Genomic DNA, 25,511 nt, shown 5'->3' on the forward strand with positions numbered 1-25,511 from the left:
AACTGAAATAAGTCACACAGAAAAAGAAACATCATAAGATATCAGTAATACACGGAATGTAAACTTGGCTACACAGGAACTGAATTACAGAACAGAACAGGGTCTCAAATTTAGAAAACCAACTTATGCTTTCTTAAGGGTAAAGGTGAGTTGGGGTGCTGCATAAAACCAGAGATTGAAATGAGCACAGATAAAGTTCCTTAAGTCAAATATGGAATAGACAAGAGCTACTCCTTGCTCAACGAAATGGACTCAACACCGCATATTAAACGCCTAAGAATGTACCTGACTAGTAAGTATCGGAAAACCTATGGATTGCTATGTCTCCAAAAGAGAATCAAGCATGTGTACAGGGGCATAAACGCAGCAGTGATAGGATTGGAGAGGTTCGTTGAGCAAATGAAGACCCTTTGAAGTCATATTGCATGGTACGCATTACACGGGTCTCAACTCTCCAGGTTTAAGGTATTCTTCCTTCAGCTAAAACATGCATGTGGAACCCAAGTATGATCAACCATGTGAACGGGAGACGTGTTCAAATATGTCTCAGTTTTCCCCCCCTGGTACTCGGGTGCAACATTCCAGACGCTTCACTAACACTCTCCCCACTTGGAGAGTCAGCGCCTTTAACCTCCTGTTTGGCCCAGTTTGCAATTTCTGCGGAAGATGAACAGGAATAGCGAGAACCAATGAGAGACTAGCTGGAGGTGTCTGGACGGGCAAATTTAACTCTCATTTCCCACCAGGAAGAGGAAATAACCAAAGGCTCAGCGTGCCGTGCCGGAACCAGATCAGGGCCTGAAGCCATCCTGCGGTGTTGCGGCCAGGTCACAAGAAAGCAAGTTGAAGAAAGGAGCTCAGGGGCACTGTAATTCACAAACCTGCAGAGTTATAAATGACAGCTATCGTCCAAAAATAGACTGAAGTAAGGCTGCCAAGAGGACTTGAAAGCGGGGCAGAATTGCAGGAAACCGATTTCAGGAGGTAGACTGGAATTGCATTGAAAGCATAGGAAAAGAGGCAGAACGTCCACAATGATGCACTTGGCCAAAAAGGGCGTATGCGTTTTTTCCTGAATATATTCAGGAAAAAACGCATACGCCCTTTTTGGCAAACCAAGCAAGCTTGCAAAGGAAATCTGCACTACAATGAAGTCTCACTTCCCCCCGGTCAAAAGGGCCATCTGAAAAAAGTGTAAAATCCAGAAAGGCAGGACAGGCCATGGAGAACTGGGAGCCTTGTTATGCTGATGGGCGGGATGTAAATTGCCAACAGACACTTGGGAGAAGTGTATGGTGTTTCCTGAAACATCTAAAAAACAAAGCAACAGAGCCTAGGGCACTGCCACTTATGGTCCTAAAGCTTAGGGAAATTAAAATCAAAAAGACACAGCCACCCCAAAGTTTGGAACGGCTCTGTTTACAAGAACCTCGTTTACAGTACAAGTTCAACATCGCAGAAAGTGAAAAATGGATAAAGAAGTTGTGGTATTTACTTACAAAGCAATATCACTCAGCAATGAAATCTGTGTCATCAGGCCCTTAGGAGCACAGTGAGTGGATTCAGGTATGATGATTCTAACTGAAATAAGTCACACAGAAAAAGAAACATCATAAGATATCAGTAATACACGGAATGTAAACTTGGCTACACAGGAACTGAATTACAGAACAGAACAGGGTCTCAAATTTAGAAAACCAACTTATTCTTGCTTAAGGGTAAAGGTGAGTTGGGGTGCTGCATAAAACCAGAGATTGAAATGAGCACAGATAAAGTTCCTTAAGCCAAATATGGAATAGACAAGAGCTACTCCTTGCTCAACGAAATGGACTCAACACCCCATATTAAACGCCTAAGAATGTACCTGACTAGTAAGTATCTTAAAACCTATGGATTGCTATGTCTCCGAAAGAGAATCAAGCATGTGTACAGGGGCATAAACGCAGCAGTGATAGGATTGGAGAGGTTCGGTGAGCAAATGAAGACCCGTTGAAGTCATATTGCATGGTACCCATTCCATGGGTTTCAACTACCCAGGTTTAAGGTATTCTTCCTTCAGCTAAAACATGCATGTGGAACCTAGAGTATGATCAACCATGTGATCGGGAGACGTGTTCAAATATGTCTCAGTTTTCCTCCCCTGGTACTCGGGTGCAACATTCCAGACGCTTTACTAACACTCTCACCACTTGGAGAGTCAGTCCCTTTAACCTCCTGTTTGGCCCAGTTTGCAATTTCTGCGGAAGATGAACAGGAATAGCGAGAACCAATGAGAGGCTAGCTGGAGGTGTCTGGACGGGCAAATTTAACTCTCATTTCCCACCAGGAAGAGGAATTAACCAAAGGCTCAGCGTGCCGGGCCGGAACCAGATTAGGGTCTGAAGCCATCCTGCGGTGTTGCGGCCAGGTCACAAGAAATCGAGTTGAAGAAAGGAGCTCAGGGGCACTGTAATTCACAAACCTGCAGAGTTATAAATGACAGCTATCGTCCAAAAATAGACTGAAGGAAGGCTGCCAAGAGGACTTGAAAGCGGGGCAGAATTGCAGGAAACCAATTTCAGAAGATAGACTGGAATTGCATTGAAAGCATAGGAAAAGAGGCAGAACGTCCACAATGATGCACTTGGCCAAAAAGGGCGTATGCGTTTTTTCCTGAATATATTCAGGAAAAAACGCATACGCCCTTTTTGGCCAACCAAGCAAGCTTGCAAAGGAAATCTGCACTACAATGAAGTCTCACTTCCCCCCGGTCAAAAGGGCCATCTGAACAAAGTGTAAAATCCAGAAAGGCAGGACAGGCCATGGAGAACTGGGAGCCTTGTTATGCTGATGGGCGGGATGTAAATTGCCAACAACCACTCGGGAGAAGTGTATGGTGTTTCCTGAAACATCTAAAAAACAAAGCAACAGAGCCTAGGGCACTTCCACTTATGGTCCTATAGCTTAGGGAAATTAAAATCAAAAAGACACAGCCACCCCAAAGTTTGGGACGCCTCTGTTTACAAGAACCTCGTTTACAGTACAAGTTCAACATCGCAGTAAGTGAAAAATGGATAAAGAAGTTGTGGTATTTACTTACAAAGCAATATCACTCAGCAATGAAATCTGTGTCATCACGCCCTTAGCAGCACAATGAGTGGATTCAGGTATGATGATTCTAACTGAAATAAGTCACACAGAAAAAGAAACATCATAAGATATCAGTAATACACGGAATGTAAACTTGGCTACACAGGAACTGAATTACAGAACAGAACAGGGTCTCAAATTTAGAAAACCAACTTATGCTTTCTTAAGGGTAAAGGTGAGTTGGGGTGCTGCATAAAACCAGAGATTGAAATGAGCACAGATAAAGTTCCTTAAGCCAAATATGGAATAGAAAAGAGCTACTCCTTGCTCAACGAAATGGACTCAACACCCCATATTAAACGCCTAAGAATGTACCTGACTAGTAAGTATCGTAAAACCTATGGATTGCTATGTCTCCAAAAGAGAATCAAGCATGTGTACAGGGGCATAAACACAGCAGTGATAGGATTGGAGAGGTTCGGTGAGCAAATGAAGACCCTTTGAAGTCATATTGCATGGTACCCATTACACGGGTCTCAACTCTCCAGGTTTAAGGTATTCTTCCTTCAGCTAAAACATGCATGTGGAACCCAAGTATGATCAACCATGTGAACGGGAGACGTGTTCAAATATGTCTCAGTTTTCCTCCCCTGGTACTCGGGTGCAACATTCCAGATGCTTTACTAACACTCTCCCCACTTGGAGAGTCAGCGCCTTTAACCTCCTGTTTGGTCCAGTTTGCAATTTCTGCGGAAGATGAACAGGAATAGCGAGAACCAATGAGAGGCTAGCTGGAGGTGTCTGGACGGGCAAATTTAACTCTCATTTCCCACCAGGAAGAGGAAATAACCAAAGGCTCAGCGTGCCGTACCGGAACCAGATTAGGGCCTGAAGCCATCCTGCGGTGTTGCGGCCAGGTCACAAGAAAGCGAGTTGAAGAAAGGAGCTCAGGGGCACTGTAATTCACAAACCTGCAGAGTTATAAATGACAGCTATCGTCCAAAAATAGACTGAAGTAAGGCTGCCAAGAGGACTTGAAAGCGGGGCAGAATTGCAGGAAACCGATTTCAGGAGGTAGACTGGAATTGCATTGAAAGCATAGGAAAAGAGGCAGAACGTCCACAATGATGCACTTGGCCAAAAAGGGCGTATGCGTTTTTTCCTGAATATATTCAGGAAAAAACGCATATGCCCTTTTTGGCAAACCAAGCAAGCTTGCAAAGGAAATCTGCACTACAATGAAGTCTCACTTCCCCCTGGTCAAAAGGGCCATCTGAAAAAAGTGTAAAATCCAGAAAGGCAGGACAGGCCATGGAGAACTGGGAGCCTTGTTATGCTGATGGGCGGGATGTAAATTGCCAACAACCACTCGGGAGAAGTGTATGGTGTTTCCTGAAACATCTAAAAAACAAAGCAACAGAACCTAGGGCACTTCCACTTATGGTCCTATAGCTTAGGGAAATTAAAATCAAAAAGACACAGCCACCCCAAAGTTTGGGACGCCTCTGTTTACAACAACCTCGTTTACAGTACAAGTTCAACATCGCAGAAAGTGAAAAATGGATAAAGAAGTTGTGGTATTTACTTACAAAGCAATATCACTCAGCAATGAAATCTGTGTCATCACGCCCTTAGCAGCACAATGAGTGGATTCAGGTATGATGATTCTAAGTGAAATAAGTCACACAGAAAAAGAAACATCATAAGATATCAGTAATACACGGAATGGAAACTTGGCTACACAGGAACTGAATTACAGAACAGAACAGGGTCTCAAATTTAGAAAACCAACTTATTCTTGCTTAAGGGTAAAGGTGAGTTGGGGTGCTGCATAAAACCAGAGATTGAAATGAGCACAGATAAAGTTCCTTAAGTCAAATATGGAATAGACAAGAGCTACTCCTTGCTCAACGAAATGGACTCAACACCGCATATTAAACGCCTAAGAATGTACCTGACTAGTAAGTATCTTAAAACCTATGGATTGCTATGTCTCCGAAAGAGAATCAAGCATGTGTACAGGGGCATAAACGCAGCAGTGATAGGATTGGAGAGGTTCGGTGAGCAAATGAAGACCCTTTGAAGTCATATTGCATGGTACCCATTACACGGGTCTTAACTCTCCAGGTTTAAGGTATTCTTCCTTCAGCTAAAACATGCATGTGGAACCCAAGTATGATCAACCATGTGAACGGGAGACGTGTTCAAATATGTCTCAGTTTTCCTCCCCTGGTACTCGGGTGCAACATTCCAGACGCTTTACTAACACTCTCCCGACTTGGAGAGTCAGCGTTTTTAACCTCCTGTTTGACCCAGTTTGCAATTTCTGCGGAAGATGAACAGGAATAGCGAGAACCAATGAGAGGCTAGCTGGATGTGTCTGGACGGGCAAATTTAACTCTCATTTCCCCCCAGGAAGAGGAATTAACCAAAGGCTCAGCATGCCAGGCCGGAACCAGATTAGGGCCTGAAGCCACCCTGCGGTGTTGCGGCCAGGTCACAACAAAGCGAGTTGAAGAAAGGAGCTCAGGGGCACTGTAATTCACAAACCTGCAGAGTTATAAATGACAGTTATCGTCCAAAAATAGACTGAAGTAAGGCTGCCAAGAGGACTTGAAAGCGGGGCAGAATTGCAGGAAACCGATTTCAGGAGGTAGACTGGAATTGCATTGAAAGCATAGGAAAAGAGGCAGAATGTCCACAATGATGCACTTGGCCAAAAAGGGCGTATGCGTTTTTTCCTGAATATATTCAGGAAATATATTATGCTGATGGGCGGGATGTAAATTGCCAACAGACACTTGGGAGAAGTGTATGGTGTTTCCTGAAACATCTAAAAAACAAAGTAACAGAGCCTAGGGCACTTCCACTTATGGTCCTATAGCTTAGGGAAATTAAAATCAAAAAGACACAGCCACCCCAAAGTTTGGAACAGCTCTGTTTACAAGAACCTCGTTTCCAGTACAAGTTCAACATCGCAGAAAGTGAAAAATGGATAAAGAAGTTGTGGTATTCACTTACAAAGCAATATCACTTAGCAATGAAATCTATGTCATCAGGCTCTTAGCAGCACAATGAGTGGATTCAGGTATGATGATTCTAACTGAAATAAGTCACACAGAAAAAGAAACATCATAAGATATCACTAATACACGGAATGGAAACTTGGCTACACAGGAACTGAATTACAGAACAGAACAGGGTCTCAAATTTAGAAAACCAACTTATGCTTGCTTAAGGGTAAAGGTGAGTTGGGGTGCTGCATAAAACCAGAGATTGAAATGAGCACAGATAAAGTTCCTTAAGCCAAATATGGAATAGACAAGAGCTACTCCTTGCTCAACGAAATGGACTCAACACCGCATATTAAACGCCTAAGAATGTACCTGACTTGTAAGTATCTTAAAACCTATGGATTGCTATGTCTCCGAAAGAGAATCAAGCATGTGTACAGGGGCATAAACGCAGCAGTGATAGGATTGGAGAGGTGCGGTGAGCAAATGAAGACCCTTTGAAGTCATATTGCATGGTACCCATTCCACGGGTTTCAACTACCCAGGTTTAAGGTATTCTTCCTTCAGCTAAAACATGCATGTGGAACCTAGAGTATGATCAACCATGTGATCAGGAGACGTGTTCAAATATGTCTCAGTTTTCCTCCCCTGGTACTCGGGTGCAACATTCCAGACGCTTTACTAACACTCTCCCCACTTGGAGAGTCAGTCCCTTTAACCTCCTGTTTGGCCCAGTTTGCAATTTCTGTGGAAGATGAACAGGAATAGCGAAAACCAATGAGAGGCTAGCTGGAGGTGTCTGGACGGGCAAATTTAACTATCATTTCCCACCAGGAAGAGGAATTAACCAAAGGCTCAGCGTGCCATGCCGGAACCAGATTAGGGCCTGAAGCCATCCTGCGGTGTTGCGGCCAGGTCACAAGAAAGCGAGTTGAAGAAAGGAGCTCAGGGGCACTGTAATTCACAAACCTGCAGAGTTATAAATGACAGCTATCGTCCAAAAATAGACTGAAGTAAGGCTGCCAAGAGGACTTGAAAGCGGGGCAGAATTGCAGGAAACCGATTTCAGGAGGTAGACTGGAATTGCATTGAAAGCATAGGAAAAGAGGCAGAACGTCCACAATGATGCACTTGGCCAAAAAGGGCGTATGCGTTTTTTCCTGAATATATTCAGGAAAAAACGCATACGCCCTTTTTGGCCAACCAAGCAAGCTTGCAAAGGAAATCTGCACTACAATGAAGTCTCACTTCCCCCCGGTCAAAAGGGCCATCTGAAAAAAGTGTAAAATCCAGAAAGGCAGGACAGGTCATGGAGAACTGGGAGCCTTGTTATGCTGATGGGCGGGATGTAAATTGCCAACAACCACTCGGGAGAAGTGTATGGTGTTTCCTGAAACATCTAAAAAACAAAGCAACAGAACCTAGGGCACTTCCACTTATGGTCCTATAGCTTAGGGAAATTAAAATCAAAAAGACACAGCCACCCCAAAGTTTGGAACGGCTCTGTTTACAAGAACCTCGTTTACAGTACAAGTTCAACATCGCAGAAAGTGAAAAATGGATAAAGAAGTTGTGGTATTTACTTACAAAGCAATATCACTCAGCAATGAAATCTGTGTCATCAGGCCCTTAGCAGCACAATGAGTGGATTCAGGTATGATGATTCTAACTGAAGTAAGTCACACAGAAAAAGAAACATCATAAGATATCAGTAATACACGGAATGTAAACTTGGCTACACAGGAACTGAATTACAGAACAGAACAGGGTCTCAAATTTAGAAAACCAACTTATGCTTGCTTAAGGGGAAAGGTGAGTTGGGGTGCTGCATAAAACCAGAGATTGAAATGAGCACAGATAAAGTTCCTTAAGCCAAATATGGAATAGACAAGAGCTACTCCTTGCTCAACGAAATGGACTCAACACCCCATATTAAACGCCTAAGAATGTACCTGACTAGTAAGTATCTTAAAACCTATGGATTGCTATGTCTCCGAAAGAGAATCAAGCATGTGTACAGGGGCATAAACGCAGCAGTGATAGGATTGGAGAGGTTCGGTGAGCAAATGAAGACCCTTTGAAGTCATATTGCATGGTACCCATTCCACGGGTTACAACTACCCAGGTTTAAGGTATTCTTCCTTCAGCTAAAACATGCATGTGGAACCTAGAGTATGATCAACCATGTGATCGGGAGACGTGTTCAAATATGTCTCAGTTTTCCTCCCCTGGTACTCGGGTGCAACATTCCAGACGCTTTACTAACACTCTCCCCACTTGGAGAGTCAGTCCCTTTAACCTCCTGTTTGGCCCAGTTTGCAATTTCTGCGGAAGATGAACAGGAATAGCGAGAACCAATGAGAGGCTAGCTGGAGGTGTCTGGACGGGCAAATTTAACTCTCATTTCCCACCAGGAAGAGGAATTAACCAAAGGCTCAGCAGGCCGGGCCAGAACCAGATTAGGGCCTGAAGCCATCCTGCGGTGTTGCGGCCAGGTCACAAGAAAGCGAGTTGAAGAAAGGAGCTTAGGGGCACTGTAATTCACAAACCTGCAGAGTTATAAATGACAGCTATCGTCCAAAAATAGACTGAAGTAAGGCTGCCAAGAGGACTTGAAAGCGGGGCAGAATTGCAGGAAACCGATTTCAGGAGGTAGACTGGAATTGCATTGAAAGCATAGGAAAAGAGGCAGAACGTCCACAATGATGCACTTGGCCAAAAAGGGCGTATGTGTTTTTTCCTGAATATATTCAGGAAAAAACGCATACGCCCTTTTTGGCCAACCAAGCAAGCTTGCAAAGGAAATCTGCACTACAATGAAGTCTCACTTCCCCCCGGTCAAAAGGGCCATCTGAAAAAAGTGTAAAATCCAGAAAGGCAGGACAGGCCATGGAGAACTGGGAGCCTTGTTATGCTGATGGGCGGGATGTAAATTGCCAACAACCACTCGGGAGAAGTGTATGGTGTTTCCTGAAACATCTAAAAAACAAAGCAACAGAACCTAGGGCACTTCCACTTATGGTCCTATAGCTTAGGGAAATTAAAATCAAAAAGACACAGCCACCCCAAAGTTTGGAACGGCTCTGTTTACAAGAACCTCGTTTACAGTACAAGTTCAACATCGCAGAAAGTGAAAAATGGATAAAGAAGTTGTGGTATTTACTTACAAAGCAATATCACTCAGCAATGAAATCTGTGTCATCAGGCCCTTAGCAGCACAATGAGTGGATTCAGGTATGATGATTCTAACTGAAATAAGTCACACAGAAAAAGAAACATCATAAGATATCAGTAATACACGGAATGTAAACTTGGCTACACAGGAACTGAATTACAGAACAGAACAGGGTCTCAAATTTAGAAAACCAACTTATGCTTGCTTAAGGGTAAAGGTGAGTTGGGGTGCTGCATAAAACCAGATATTGAAATGAGCACAGATAAAGTTCCTTAAGTCAAATATGGAATAGACAAGAGCTACTCCTTGCTCAACGAAATGGACTCAACACCGCATATTAAACGCCTAAGAATGTACCTGACTAGTAAGTATCGTAAAACCTATGGATTGCTATGTCTCCGAAAGAGAATCAAGCATGTGTACAGGGGCATAAACGCAGCAGTGATAGGATTGGAGAGTTTCGGTGAGCAAATGAAGACCCTTTGAAGTCATATTGCATGGTACCCATTACACGGGTCTCAACTCTCCAGGTTTAAGGTATTCTTCCTTCAGCTAAAACATGCATGTGGAACCCAAGTATGATCAACCATGTGAACGGGAGACGTGTTCAAATATGTCTCAGTTTTCCTCCCCTGGTACTCGGGTGCAACATTCCAGACGCTTTACTAACACTCTCCCCACTTGGAGAGTCAGCGCCTTTAACCTCCTGTTTGGCCCAGTTTGCAATTTCTGCGGAAGATGAACAGGAATAGCGAGAACCAATGAGAGGCTAGCTGGAGGTGTCTGGACGGGCAAATTTAACTCTCATTTCCCACCAGGAAGAGGAAATAACCAAAGGCTCAGCGTGCCGTACCGGAACCAGATTAGGGCTTGAAACCATCCTGCGGTGTTGCGGCCAGCTCAAAAGAAAGCGAGTTGAAGAAAGGAGCTCAGGGGCACTGTAATTCACAAACCTGCAGAGTTATAAATGACAGCTATCGTCCAAAAATAGACTGAAGGAAGGCTGCCAAGAGGACTTGAAAGCGGGGCAGAATTGCAGGAAACCGATTTCAGGAGGTAGACTGGAATTGCATTGAAAGCATGGGAAAAGAGGCAGAACGTCCACAATGATGCACTTGGCCAAAAAGGGCGTATGCGTTTTTTCCTGAATATATTCAGGAAAAAACGCATACGCCCTTTTTGGCCAACCAAGCAAGCTTGCAAAGGAAATCTGCACTACAATGAAGTCTCACTTCCCCCCGGTCAAAAGGGCCATCTGAAAAAAGTGTAAAATCCAGAAAGGCAGGACAGGCCATGGAGAACTGGGAGCCTTGTTATGCTGATGGGCGGGATGTAAATTGCCAACAACCACTCGGGAGAAGTGTATGGTGTTTCCTGAAACATCTAAAAAACAAAGCAACAGAACCTAGGGCACTTCCACTTATGGTCCTATAGCTTAGGGAAATTAAAATCAAAAAGACACAGCCACCCCAAAGTTTGGAACGGCTCTGTTTACAAGAACCTCGTTTACAGTACAAGTTCAACATCGCAGAAAGTGAAAAATGGATAAAGAAGTTGTGGTATTTACTTACAAAGCAATATCACTCAGCAATGAAATCTGTGTCATCAGGCCCTTAGCAGCACAATGAGTGGATTCAGGTATGATGATTCTAACTGAAGTAAGTCACACAGAAAAAGAAACATCATAAGATATCAGTAATACACGGAATGTAAACTTGGCTACACAGGAACTGAATTACAGAACAGAACAGGGTCTCAAATTTAGAAAACCAACTTATGCTTGCTTAAGGGTAAAGGTGAGTTGGGGTGCTGCATAAAACCAGAGATTGAAATGAGCACAGATAAAGTTCCTTAAGTCAAATATGGAATAGACAAGAGCTACTTCTTGCTCAACGAAATGGACTCAACACCGCATATTAAACGCCTAAGAATGTACCTGACTAGTAAGTATCTTAAAACCTATGGATTGCTATGTCTCCGAAAGAGAATCAAGCATGTGTACAGGGGCATAAACACAGCAGTGATAGGATTGGAGAGGTTCGGTGAGCAAATGAAGACCCTTTGAAGTCATATTGCATGGTACCCATTACACGGGTCTTAACTCTCCAGGTTTAAGGTATTCTTCCTTCAGCTAAAACATGCATGTGGAACCCAAGTATGATCAACCATGTGAACGGGAGACGTGTTCAAATATGTCTCAGTTTTCCTCCCCTGGTACTCGGGTGCAACATTCCAGACGCTTTACTAACACTCTCCCCACTTGGAGAGTCAGCGACTTTAACCTCCTGTTTGGCCCAGTTTGCAATTTCTGCGGAAGATGAACAGGAATAGCGAGAACCAATGAGAGACTAGCTGGAGGTGTCTGGACGGGCAAATTTAACTCTCATTTCCCACCATGAAGAGGAAATAACCAAAGGCGCAGCGTGCCGTGCCGGAACCAGATTAGGGCCTGAAGCCATCTGGCGGTGTTGCGGCCAGCTCAAAAGAAAGCGAGTTGAAGAAAGGAGCTCAGGGGCACTGTAATTCACAAACCTGCAGAGTTATAAATGACAGCTATCTTCCAAAAATAGACTGAAGTAAGGCTGCCAAGAGGACTTGAAAGCGGGGCAGAATTGCAGGAAACCGATTTCAGGAGGTAGACTGGAATTGCATTGAAAGCATAGGAAAAGAGGCAGAATGTCCACAATGGTGCACTTGGCCAAAAAGGGCGTATGCGTTTTTTCCTGAATATATTCAGGAAAAAACGCATACGCCCTTTTTGGCCAACCAAGCAAGCTTGCAAAGGAAATCTGCACTACAATGAAGTCTCACTTCCCCCCGGTCAAAAGGGCCATCTGAAAAAAGTGTAAAATCCAGAAAGGCAGGACAGGCCATGGAGAACTCGGAGCCTTGTTATGCTGATGGGCAGGATGTAAATTGCCAACAGACACTCGGGAGAAGTGTATGGTGTTTCCTGAAACATCTAAAAAACAAAGCAACAGAGCCAAGGGCACTTCCACTTATGGTCCTATAGCTTAGGGAAATTAAAATCAAAAAGACACAGCCACCCCAAAGTTTGGGACGCCTCTGTTTACAAGAACCTCATTTACAGTACAATTTCACCATCGCAGAAAGTGAAAAATGGATAAAGAAGTTGTGGTATTTACTTACAAAGCAATATCACTCAGCAATGAAATCTATGTCATCAGGCCCTTAGCATCCCAATGAGTGGATTCAGGTATGATGATTCTAACTGAAGTAAGTCACACAGAAAAAGAAACATCATAAGATATCAGTAATACACGGAATGTAAACTTGGCTACACAGGAACTGAATTACAGAACAGAACAGGGTCTCAAATTTAGAAAACCAACTTATGCTTGCTTAAGGGTAAAAGTGAGTTGGGGTGCTGCATAAAACCAGAGATTGAAATGAGCACAGATAAAGTTCCTTAAGTCAAATATGGAATAGACAAGAGCTACTCCTTGCTCAACGAAATGGACTCAACACCGCATATTAAACGCCTAAGAATGTACCTGACTAGTAAGTATCTTAAAACCTATGGATTGCTATGTCTCCGAAAGAGAATCAAGCATGTGTACAGGGGCATAAACGCAGCAGTGATAGGATTGGAGAGGTTCGGTGAGCAAATGAAGACCCTTTGAAATCATATTGCATGGTACCCATTACACGGGTCTTAACTCTCCAGGTTTAAGGTATTCTTCCTTCAGCTAAAACATGCATGTGGAACCCAAGTATAATCAACCATGTGAACGGGAGACGTGTTCAAATATGTCTCAGTTTTCCTCCCCTGGTACTCGGGTGCAACATTCCAGACGCTTTACTAACACTCTCTCCACTTGGAGAGTCAGTCCCTTTAACCTCCTGTTTGGCCCAGTTTGCAATTTCTGCGGAAGATGAACAGCAATAGCGAGAACCAATGAGAGGCTAGCTGGAGGTGTCTGGACGGGCAAATTTAACTCTCATTTCCCACCAGGAAGAGGAATTAACCAAAGGCTCAGCATGCCGGGCCGGAACCAGATTAGGGCCTGAAGCCATCCTGCGGTGTTGCGACCAGGTCACAAGAAAGCGAGTTGAAGAAAGGAGCTCAGGGGCACTGTAATTCACAAACCTGCAGAGTTATAAATGACAGCTATCGTCCAAAAATAGACTGAAGGAAGGCTGCCAAGAGGACTTGAAAGCGGGGCAGAATTGCAGGAAACCGATTTCAGGAGGTAGACTGGAATTGCATTGAAAGCATGGGAAAAGAGGCAGAACGTCCACAATGATGCACTTGGCCAAAAAGGGCGTATGCGTTTTTTCCTGAATATATTCAGGAAAAAACGCATACGCCCTTTTTGGCCAACCAAGCAAGCTTGCAAAGGAAATCTGCACTACAATGAAGTCTCACTTCCCCCCGGTCAAAAGGGCCATCTGAAAAAAGTGTAAAATCCAGAAAGGCAGGACAGGCCATGGAGAACTGGGAGCCTTGTTATGCTGATGGGCGGGATGTAAATTGCCAACAACCACTCGGGAGAAGTGTATGGTGTTTCCTGAAACATCTAAAAAACAAAGCAACAGAACCTAGGGCACTTCCACTTATGGTCCTATAGCTTAGGGAAATTAAAATCAAAAAGACACAGCCACCCCAAAGTTTGGAACGGCTCTGTTTACAAGAACCTCGTTTACAGTACAAGTTCAACATCGCAGAAAGTGAAAAATGGATAAAGAAGTTGTGGTATTTACTTACAAAGCAATATCACTCAGCAATGAAATCTGTGTCATCACGCCCTTAGCAGCACAATGAGTGGATTCAGGTATGATGATTCTAACTGAAGTAAGTCACACAGAAAAAGAAACATCATAAGATATCAGTAATACACGGAATGTAAACTTGGCTACACAGGAACTGAATTACAGAACAGAACAGGGTCTCAAATTTAGAAAACCAACTTATGCTTGCTTAAGGGTAAAGGTGAGTTGGGGTGCTGCATAAAACCAGAGATTGAAATGAGCACAGATAAAGTTCCTTAAGTCAAATATGGAATAGACAAGAGCTACTTCTTGCTCAACGAAATGGACTCAACACCGCATATTAAACGCCTAAGAATGTACCTGACTAGTAAGTATCTTAAAACCTATGGATTGCTATGTCTCCGAAAGAGAATCAAGCATGTGTACAGGGGCATAAACACAGCAGTGATAGGATTGGAGAGGTTCGGTGAGCAAATGAAGACCCTTTGAAGTCATATTGCATGGTACCCATTACACGGGTCTTAACTCTCCAGGTTTAAGGTATTCTTCCTTCAGCTAAAACATGCATGTGGAACCCAAGTATGATCAACCATGTGAACGGGAGACGTGTTCAAATATGTCTCAGTTTTCCTCCCCTGGTACTCGGGTGCAACATTCCAGACGCTTTACTAACACTCTCCCCACTTGGAGAGTCAGCGCCTTTAACCTCCTGTTTGGCCCAGTTTGCAATTTCTGCGGAAGATGAACAGGAATAGCGAGAACCAATGAGAGACTAGCTGGAGGTGTCTGGACGGGCAAATTTAACTCTCATTTCCCACCATGAAGAGGAAATAACCAAAGGCGCAGCGTGCCGTGCCGGAACCAGATTAGGGCCTGAAGCCATCTGGCGGTGTTGCGGCCAGCTCAAAAGAAAGCGAGTTGAAGAAAGGAGCTCAGGGGCACTGTAATTCACAAACCTGCAGAGTTATAAATGACAGCTATCTTCCAAAAATAGACTGAAGTAAGGCTGCCAAGAGGACTTGAAAGCGGGGCAGAATTGCAGGAAACCGATTTCAGGAGGTAGACTGGAATTGCATTGAAAGCATAGGAAAAGAGGCAGAATGTCCACAATGGTGCACTTGGCCAAAAAGGGCGTATGCGTTTTTTCCTGAATATATTCAGGAAAAAACGCATACGCCCTTTTTGGCCAACCAAGCAAGCTTGCAAAGGAAATCTGCACTACAATGAAGTCTCACTTCCCCCCGGTCAAAAGGGCCATCTGAAAAAAGTGTAAAATCCAGAAAGGCAGGACAGGCCATGGAGAACTCGGAGCCTTGTTATGCTGATGGGCAGGATGTAAATTGCCAACAGACACTCGGGAGAAGTGTATGGTGTTTCCTGAAACATCTAAAAAACAAAGCAACAGAGCCAAGGGCACTTCCACTTATGGTCCTATAGCTTAGGGAAATTAAAATCAAAAAGACACAGCCACCCCAAAGTTTGGGACGCCTCTGTTTACAAGAACCTCATTTACAGTACAAGTTCACCATCGCAGAAAGTGAAAAATGGATAAAGAAGTTGTGGTATTTACTTACAAAGCAATATCACTCAGCAATGAAATCTATGTCATCAGGCCCTTAGCATCCCAATGAGTGGATTCAGGTATGATGATTCTAACTGAAGTAAGTCACACAGAAAAAGAAACATCATAAGATATCAGTAATACACGGAATGTAAACTTGGCTACACAGGAACTGAATTACAGAACAGAACAGGGTCTCAAATTTAGAAAACCAACTTATGCTTGCTTAAGGGTAAAGGTGAGTTGGGGTGCTGCATAAAACCAGAGATTGAAATGAGCACAGATAAAGTTCCTTAAGCCAAATATGGAATAGACAAGAGCTACTCCTTGCTCAACGAAATGGACTCAACACCGCATATTAAACGCCTAAGAATGTACCTGACTAGTAAGTATCTTAAAACCTATGGATTGCTATGTCTCCGAAAGAGAATCAAGCATGTGTACAGGGGCATAAACGCAGCAGTGATAGGATTGGAGAGGTTCGGTGAGCAAATGAAGACCCTTTGAAGTCATATTGCATGGTACCCATTACACGGGTCTTAACTCTCCAGGTTTAAGGTATTCTTCCTTCAGCTAAAACATGCATGTGGAACCCAAGTATAATCAACCATGTGAACGGGAGACGTGTTCAAATATGTCTCAGTTTTCCTCCCCTGGTACTCGGGTGCAACATTCCAGACGCTTTACTAACACTCTCTCCACTTGGAGAGTCAGTCCCTTTAACCTCCTGTTTGGCCCAGTTTGCAATTTCTGCGGAAGATGAACAGGAATAGCGAGAACCAATGAGAGGCTAGCTGGAGGTGTCTGGACGGGCAAATTTAACTCTCATTTCCCACCAGGAAGAGGAATTAACCAAAGGCTCAGCATGCCGGGCCGGAACCAGATTAGGGCCTGAAGCCATCCTGCGGTGTTGTGGCCAGGTCACAAGAAAGCGAGTTGAAGAAAGGAGCTCAGGGGCACTGTAATTCACAAACCTGCAGAGTTATAAATGACAGCTATCGTCCAAAAATATACTGAAGTAAGGATGCCAAGAGGACTTGAAAGCGGGGCAGAATTGCAGGAAACCGATTTCAGGAGGTAGACTGGAATTGCATTGAAAGCATAGGAAAAGAGGCAGAACGTCCACAATGATGCACTTGGCCAAAAAGGGCGTATGCGTTTTTTCCTGAATATATTCAGGAAAAAACGCATACGCCCTTTTTGGCCAACCAAGCAAGCTTGCAAAGGAAATCTGCACTACAATGAAGTCTCACTTCCCCCCGGTCAAAAGGGCCATCTGAAAAAAGTGTAAAATCCAGAAAGGCAGGACAGGCCATGGAGAACTGGGAGCCTTGTTATGCTGATGGGCGGGATGTAAATTGCCAACAGACACTCGGGAGAAGTGTATGGTGTTTCCTGAAACATCTAAAAAACAAAGCAACAGAACCTAGGGCACTTCCACTTATGGTCCTATAGCTTAGGGAAATTAAAATCAAAAAGACACAGCCACCCCAAAGTTTGGAACGGCTCTGTTTACAAGAACCTCGTTTACAGTACAAGTTCAACATCGCAGAAAGTGAAAAATGGATAAAGAAGTTGTGGTATTTACTTACAAAGCAATATCACTCAGCAATGAAATCTGTGTCATCAGGCCCTTAGCAGCACAATGAGTGGATTCAGGTATGATGATTCTAACTGAAGTAAGTCACACAGAAAAAGAAACATCATAAGATATCAGTAATACACGGAATGTAAACTTGGCTACACAGGAACTGAATTACAGAACAGAACAGGGTCTCAAATTTAGAAAACCAACTTATGCTTGCTTAAGGGTAAAGGTGAGTTGGGGTGCTGCATAAAACCAGAGATTGAAATGAGCACAGATAAAGTTCCTTAAGTCAAATATGGAATAGACAAGAGCTACTTCTTGCTCAACGAAATGGACTCAACACCGCATATTAAACGCCTAAGAATGTACCTGACTAGTAAGTATCTTAAAACCTATGGATTGCTATGTCTCCGAAAGAGAATCAAGCATGTGTACAGGGGCATAAACACAGCAGTGATAGGATTGGAGAGGTTCGGTGAGCAAATGAAGACCCTTTGAAGTCATATTGCATGGTACCCATTACACGGGTCTTAACTCTCCAGGTTTAAGGTATTCTTCCTTCAGCTAAAACATGCATGTGGAACCCAAGTATGATCAACCATGTGAACGGGAGACGTGTTCAAATATGTCTCAGTTTTCCTCCCCTGGTACTCGGGTGCAACATTCCAGACGCTTTACTAACACTCTCCCCACTTGGAGAGTCAGCGACTTTAACCTCCTGTTTGGCCCAGTTTGCAATTTCTGCGGAAGATGAACAGGAATAGCGAGAACCAATGAGAGACTAGCTGGAGGTGTCTGGACGGGCAAATTTAACTCTCATTTCCCACCATGAAGAGGAAATAACCAAAGGCGCAGCGTGCCGTGCCGGAACCAGATTAGGGCCTGAAGCCATCTGGCGGTGTTGCGGCCAGCTCAAAAGAAAGCGAGTTGAAGAAAGGAGCTCAGGGGCACTGTAATTCACAAACCTGCAGAGTTATAAATGACAGCTATCTTCCAAAAATAGACTGAAGTAAGGCTGCCAAGAGGACTTGAAAGCGGGGCAGAATTGCAGGAAACCGATTTCAGGAGGTAGACTGGAATTGCATTGAAAGCATAGGAAAAGAGGCAGAATGTCCACAATGGTGCACTTGGCCAAAAAGGGCGTATGCGTTTTTTCCTGAATATATTCAGGAAAAAACGCATACGCCCTTTTTGGCCAACCAAGCAAGCTTGCAAAGGAAATCTGCACTACAATGAAGTCTCACTTCCCCCCGGTCAAAAGGGCCATCTGAAAAAAGTGTAAAATCCAGAAAGGCAGGACAGGCCATGGAGAACTCGGAGCCTTGTTATGCTGATGGGCAGGATGTAAATTGCCAACAGACACTCGGGAGAAGTGTATGGTGTTTCCTGAAACATCTAAAAAACAAAGCAACAGAGCCAAGGGCACTTCCACTTATGGTCCTATAGCTTAGGGAAATTAAAATCAAAAAGACACAGCCACCCCAAAGTTTGGGACGCCTCTGTTTACAAGAACCTCATTTACAGTACAAGTTCACCATCGCAGAAAGTGAAAAATGGATAAAGAAGTTGTGGTATTTACTTACAAAGCAATATCACTCAGCAATGAAATCTATGTCATCAGGCCCTTAGCATCCCAATGAGTGGATTCAGGTATGATGATTCTAACTGAAGTAAGTCACACAGAAAAAGAAACATCATAAGATATCAGTAATACACGGAATGTAAACTTGGCTACACAGGAACTGAATTACAGAACAGAACAGGGTCTCAAATTTAGAAAACCAACTTATGCTTGCTTAAGGGTAAAAGTGAGTTGGGGTGCTGCATAAAACCAGAGATTGAAATGAGCACAGATAAAGTTCCTTAAGTCAAATATGGAATAGACAAGAGCTACTCCTTGCTCAACGAAATGGACTCAACACCGCATATTAAACGCCTAAGAATGTACCTGACTAGTAAGTATCTTAAAACCTATGGATTGCTATGTCTCCGAAAGAGAATCAAGCATGTGTACAGGGGCATAAACGCAGCAGTGATAGGATTGGAGAGGTTCGGTGAGCAAATGAAGACCCTTTGAAGTCATATTGCATGGTACCCATTACACGGGTCTTAACTCTCCAGGTTTAAGGTATTCTTCCTTCAGCTAAAACATGCATGTGGAACCCAAGTATAATCAACCATGTGAACGGGAGACGTGTTCAAATATGTCTCAGTTTTCCTCCCCTGGTACTCGGGTGCAACATTCCAGACGCCTTACTAACACTCTCTCCACTTGGAGAGTCAGTCCCTTTAACCTCCTGTTTGGCCCAGTTTGCAATTTCTGCGGAAGATGAACAGCAATAGCGAGAACCAATGAGAGGCTAGCTGGAGGTGTCTGGACGGGCAAATTTAACTCTCATTTCCCACCAGGAAGAGGAATTAACCAAAGGCTCAGCATGCCGGGCCGGAACCAGATTAGGGCCTGAAGCCATCCTGCGGTGTTGCGACCAGGTCACAAGAAAGCGAGTTGAAGAAAGGAGCTCAGGGGCACTGTAATTCACAAACCTGCAGAGTTATAAATGACAGCTATCGTCCAAAAATAGACTGAAGGAAGGCTGCCAAGAGGACTTGAAAGCGGGGCAGAATTGCAGGAAACCGATTTCAGGAGGTAGACTGGAATTGCATTGAAAGCATGGGAAAAGAGGCAGAACGTCCACAATGATGCACTTGGCCAAAAAGGGCGTATGCGTTTTTTCCTGAATATATTCAGGAAAAAACGCATACGCCCTTTTTGGCCAACCAAGCAAGCTTGCAAAGGAAATCTGCACTACAATGAAGTCTCACTTCCCCCCGGTCAAAAGGGCCATCTGAAAAAAGTGTAAAATCCAGAAAGGCAGGACAGGCCATGGAGAACTGGGAGCCTTGTTATGCTGATGGGCGGGATGTAAATTGCCAACAACCACTCGGGAGAAGTGTATGGTGTTTCCTGAAACATCTAAAAAACAAAGCAACAGAACCTAGGGCACTTCCACTTATGGTCCTATAGCTTAGGGAAATTAAAATCAAAAAGACACAGCCACCCCAAAGTTTGGAACGGCTCTGTTTACAAGAACCTCGTTTACAGTACAAGTTCAACATCGCAGAAAGTGAAAAATGGATAAAGAAGTTGTGGTATTTACTTACAAAGCAATATCACTCAGCAATGAAATCTGTGTCATCAGGCCCTTAGCAGCACAATGAGTGGATTCAGGTATGATGATTCTAACTGAAGTAAGTCACACAGAAAAAGAAACATCATAAGATATCAGTAATACACGGAATGTAAACTTGGCTACACAGGAACTGAATTACAGAACAGAACAGGGTCTCAAATTTAGAAAACCAACTTATGCTTGCTTAAGGGTAAAGGTGAGTTGGGGTGCTGCATAAAACCAGAGATTGAAATGAGCACAGATAAAGTTCCTTAAGTCAAATATGGAATAGACAAGAGCTACTTCTTGCTCAACGAAATGGACTCAACACCGCATATTAAACGCCTAAGAATGTACCTGACTAGTAAGTATCTTAAAACCTATGGATTGCTATGTCTCCGAAAGAGAATCAAGCATGTGTACAGGGGCATAAACACAGCAGTGATAGGATTGGAGAGGTTCGGTGAGCAAATGAAGACCCTTTGAAGTCATATTGCATGGTACCCATTACACGGGTCTTAACTCTCCAGGTTTAAGGTATTCTTCCTTCAGCTAAAACATGCATGTGGAACCCAAGTATGATCAACCATGTGAACGGGAGACGTGTTCAAATATGTCTCAGTTTTCCTCCCCTGGTACTCGGGTGCAACATTCCAGACGCTTTACTAACACTCTCCCCACTTGGAGAGTCAGCGCCTTTAACCTCCTGTTTGGCCCAGTTTGCAATTTCTGCGGAAGATGAACAGGAATAGCGAGAACCAATGAGAGACTAGCTGGAGGTGTCTGGACGGGCAAATTTAACTCTCATTTCCCACCATGAAGAGGAAATAACCAAAGGCGCAGCGTGCCGTGCCGGAACCAGATTAGGGCCTGAAGCCATCTGGCGGTGTTGCGGCCAGCTCAAAAGAAAGCGAGTTGAAGAAAGGAGCTCAGGGGCACTGTAATTCACAAACCTGCAGAGTTATAAATGACAGCTATCTTCCAAAAATAGACTGAAGTAAGGCTGCCAAGAGGACTTGAAAGCGGGGCAGAATTGCAGGAAACCGATTTCAGGAGGTAGACTGGAATTGCATTGAAAGCATAGGAAAAGAGGCAGAATGTCCACAATGGTGCACTTGGCCAAAAAGGGCGTATGCGTTTTTTCCTGAATATATTCAGGAAAAAACGCATACGCCCTTTTTGGCCAACCAAGCAAGCTTGCAAAGGAAATCTGCACTACAATGAAGTCTCACTTCCCCCCGGTCAAAAGGGCCATCTGAAAAAAGTGTAAAATCCAGAAAGGCAGGACAGGCCATGGAGAACTGGGAGCCTTGTGATGCTGATGGGCGGGATGTAAATTGCCAACAGACACTCGGGAGAAGTGTATGGTGTTTCCTGAAACATCTAAAAAACAAAGCAACAGAACCTAGGGCACTTCCACTTATGGTCCTATAGCTTAGGGAAATTAAAATCAAAAAGACACAGCCACCCCAAAGTTTGGAACGGCTCTGTTTACAAGAACCTCGTTTACAGTACAAGTTCAACATCGCAGAAAGTGAAAAATGGATAAAGAAGTTGTGGTATTTACTTACAAAGCAATATCACTCAGCAATGAAATCTGTGTCATCAGGCACTTAGAAGCACAATGAGTGGATTCAGGTATGATGATTCTAACTGAAGTAAGTCACACAGAAAAAGAAACATCATAAGATATCAGTAATACACGGAATGTAAACTTGGCTACACAGGAACTGAATTACAGAACAGAACAGGGTCTCAAATTTAGAAAACCAACTTATGCTTGCTTAAGGGTAAAGGTGAGTTGGGGTGCTGCATAAAACCAGAGATTGAAATGAGCACAGATAAAGTTCCTTAAGCCAAATATGGAATAGACAAGAGCTACTCCTTGCTCAACGAAATGGACTCAACACCGCATATTAAACGCCTAAGAATGTACCTGACTAGTAAGTATCTTAAAACCTATGGATTGCTATGTCTCCGAAAGAGAATCAAGCATGTGTACAGGGGCATAAACGCAGCAGTGATAGGATTGGAGAGGTTCGGTGAGCAAATGAAGACCCTTTGAAGTCATATTGCATGGTACCCATTACACGGGTCTTAACTCTCCAGGTTTAAGGTATTCTTCCTTCAGCTAAAACATGCATGTGGAACCCAAGTATAATCAACCATGTGAACGGGAGACGTGTTCAAATATGTCTCAGTTTTCCTCCCCTGGTACTCGGGTGCAACATTCCAGACGCTTTACTAACACTCTCTCCACTTGGAGAGTCAGTCCCTTTAACCTCCTGTTTGGCCCAGTTTGCAATTTCTGCGGAAGATGAACAGGAATAGCGAGAACCAATGAGAGGCTAGCTGGAGGTGTCTGGACGGGCAAATTTAACTCTCATTTCCCACCAGGAAGAGGAATTAACCAAAGGCTCAGCATGCCGGGCCGGAACCAGATTAGGGCCTGAAGCCATCCTGCGGTGTTGTGGCCAGGTCACAAGAAAGCGAGTTGAAGAAAGGAGCTCAGGGGCACTGTAATTCACAAACCTGCAGAGTTATAAATGACAGCTATCGTCCAAAAATATACTGAAGTAAGGATGCCAAGAGGACTTGAAAGCGGGGCAGAATTGCAGGAAACCGATTTCAGGAGGTAGACTGGAATTGCATTGAAAGCATAGGAAAAGAGGCAGAACGTCCACAATGATGCACTTGGCCAAAAAGGGCGTATGCGTTTTTTCCTGAATATATTCAGGAAAAAACGCATACGCCCTTTTTGGCCAACCAAGCAAGCTTGCAAAGGAAATCTGCACTACAATGAAGTCTCACTTCCCCCCGGTCAAAAGGGCCATCTGAAAAAAGTGTAAAATCCAGAAAGGCAGGACAGGCCATGGAGAACTGGGAGCCTTGTTATGCTGATGGGCGGGATGTAAATTGCCAACAGACACTCGGGAGAAGTGTATGGTGTTTCCTGAAACATCTAAAAAACAAAGCAACAGAACCTAGGGCACTTCCACTTATGGTCCTATAGCTTAGGGAAATTAAAATCAAAAAGACACAGCCACCCCAAAGTTTGGAACGGCTCTGTTTACAAGAACCTCGTTTACAGTACAAGTTCAACATCGCAGAAAGTGAAAAATGGATAAAGAAGTTGTGGTATTTACTTACAAAGCAATATCACTCAGCAATGAAATCTGTGTCATCAGGCCCTTAGCAGCACAATGAGTGGATTCAGGTATGATGATTCTAACTGAAGTAAGTCACACAGAAAAAGAAACATCATAAGATATCAGTAATACACGGAATGTAAACTTGGCTACACAGGAACTGAATTACAGAACAGAACAGGGTCTCAAATTTAGAAAACCAACTTATGCTTGCTTAAGGGTAAAGGTGAGTTGGGGTGCTGCATAAAACCAGAGATTGAAATGAGCACAGATAAAGTTCCTTAAGTCAAATATGGAATAGACAAGAGCTACTTCTTGCTCAACGAAATGGACTCAACACCGCATATTAAACGCCTAAGAATGTACCTGACTAGTAAGTATCTTAAAACCTATGGATTGCTATGTCTCCGAAAGAGAATCAAGCATGTGTACAGGGGCATAAACACAGCAGTGATAGGATTGGAGAGGTTCGGTGAGCAAATGAAGACCCTTTGAAGTCATATTGCATGGTACCCATTACACGGGTCTTAACTCTCCAGGTTTAAGGTATTCTTCCTTCAGCTAAAACATGCATGTGGAACCCAAGTATGATCAACCATGTGAACGGGAGACGTGTTCAAATATGTCTCAGTTTTCCTCCCCTGGTACTCGGGTGCAACATTCCAGACGCTTTACTAACACTCTCCCCACTTGGAGAGTCAGCGACTTTAACCTCCTGTTTGGCCCAGTTTGCAATTTCTGCGGAAGATGAACAGGAATAGCGAGAACCAATGAGAGACTAGCTGGAGGTGTCTGGACGGGCAAATTTAACTCTCATTTCCCACCATGAAGAGGAAATAACCAAAGGCGCAGCGTGCCGTGCCGGAACCAGATTAGGGCCTGAAGCCATCTGGCGGTGTTGCGGCCAGCTCAAAAGAAAGCGAGTTGAAGAAAGGAGCTCAGGGGCACTGTAATTCACAAACCTGCAGAGTTATAAATGACAGCTATCTTCCAAAAATAGACTGAAGTAAGGCTGCCAAGAGGACTTGAAAGCGGGGCAGAATTGCAGGAAACCGATTTCAGGAGGTAGACTGGAATTGCATTGAAAGCATAGGAAAAGAGGCAGAATGTCCACAATGGTGCACTTGGCCAAAAAGGGCGTATGCGTTTTTTCCTGAATATATTCAGGAAAAAACGCATACGCCCTTTTTGGCCAACCAAGCAAGCTTGCAAAGGAAATCTGCACTACAATGAAGTCTCACTTCCCCCCGGTCAAAAGGGCCATCTGAAAAAAGTGTAAAATCCAGAAAGGCAGGACAGGCCATGGAGAACTCGGAGCCTTGTTATGCTGATGGGCAGGATGTAAATTGCCAACAGACACTCGGGAGAAGTGTATGGTGTTTCCTGAAACATCTAAAAAACAAAGCAACAGAGCCAAGGGCACTTCCACTTATGGTCCTATAGCTTAGGGAAATTAAAATCAAAAAGACACAGCCACCCCAAAGTTTGGGACGCCTCTGTTTACAAGAACCTCATTTACAGTACAAGTTCACCATCGCAGAAAGTGAAAAATGGATAAAGAAGTTGTGGTATTTACTTACAAAGCAATATCACTCAGCAATGAAATCTATGTCATCAGGCCCTTAGCATCCCAATGAGTGGATTCAGGTATGATGATTCTAACTGAAGTAAGTCACACAGAAAAAGAAACATCATAAGATATCAGTAATACACGGAATGTAAACTTGGCTACACAGGAACTGAATTACAGAACAGAACAGGGTCTCAAATTTAGAAAACCAACTTATGCTTGCTTAAGGGTAAAAGTGAGTTGGGGTGCTGCATAAAACCAGAGATTGAAATGAGCACAGATAAAGTTCCTTAAGTCAAATATGGAATAGACAAGAGCTACTCCTTGCTCAACGAAATGGACTCAACACCGCATATTAAACGCCTAAGAATGTACCTGACTAGTAAGTATCTTAAAACCTATGGATTGCTATGTCTCCGAAAGAGAATCAAGCATGTGTACAGGGGCATAAACGCAGCAGTGATAGGATTGGAGAGGTTCG

At 43.7% G+C, this 25,511-nt stretch overlaps 1 long non-coding RNA gene across 2 annotated transcripts in view; it reads right to left on the reverse strand.

Moving 5' to 3' along the window:
• Positions 1-1,510: 1,510 nt before the first annotated feature.
• LOC307181155 overlaps positions 1,511-25,511 on the reverse strand; it is a 123,846-nt gene continuing 99,845 nt past the window's right edge. The window contains exon 4 of one of the 2 annotated variants that reach the window (XR_013826045.1): positions 1,511-1,577. This is a non-coding gene — a long non-coding RNA (uncharacterized lncRNA). Of the gene's footprint in view, positions 1,578-6,127; positions 6,169-25,511 lie in introns of those variants that run through there. The other variant, XR_013826046.1, reaches the window with a different exon arrangement.

This window comes from Stenella coeruleoalba, assembly GCF_951394435.1.
Source record: "Stenella coeruleoalba genome assembly, contig: scaffold_291, whole genome shotgun sequence".
In the NCBI taxonomy this organism is placed as follows: domain Eukaryota; kingdom Metazoa; phylum Chordata; class Mammalia; order Artiodactyla; family Delphinidae; genus Stenella; species Stenella coeruleoalba.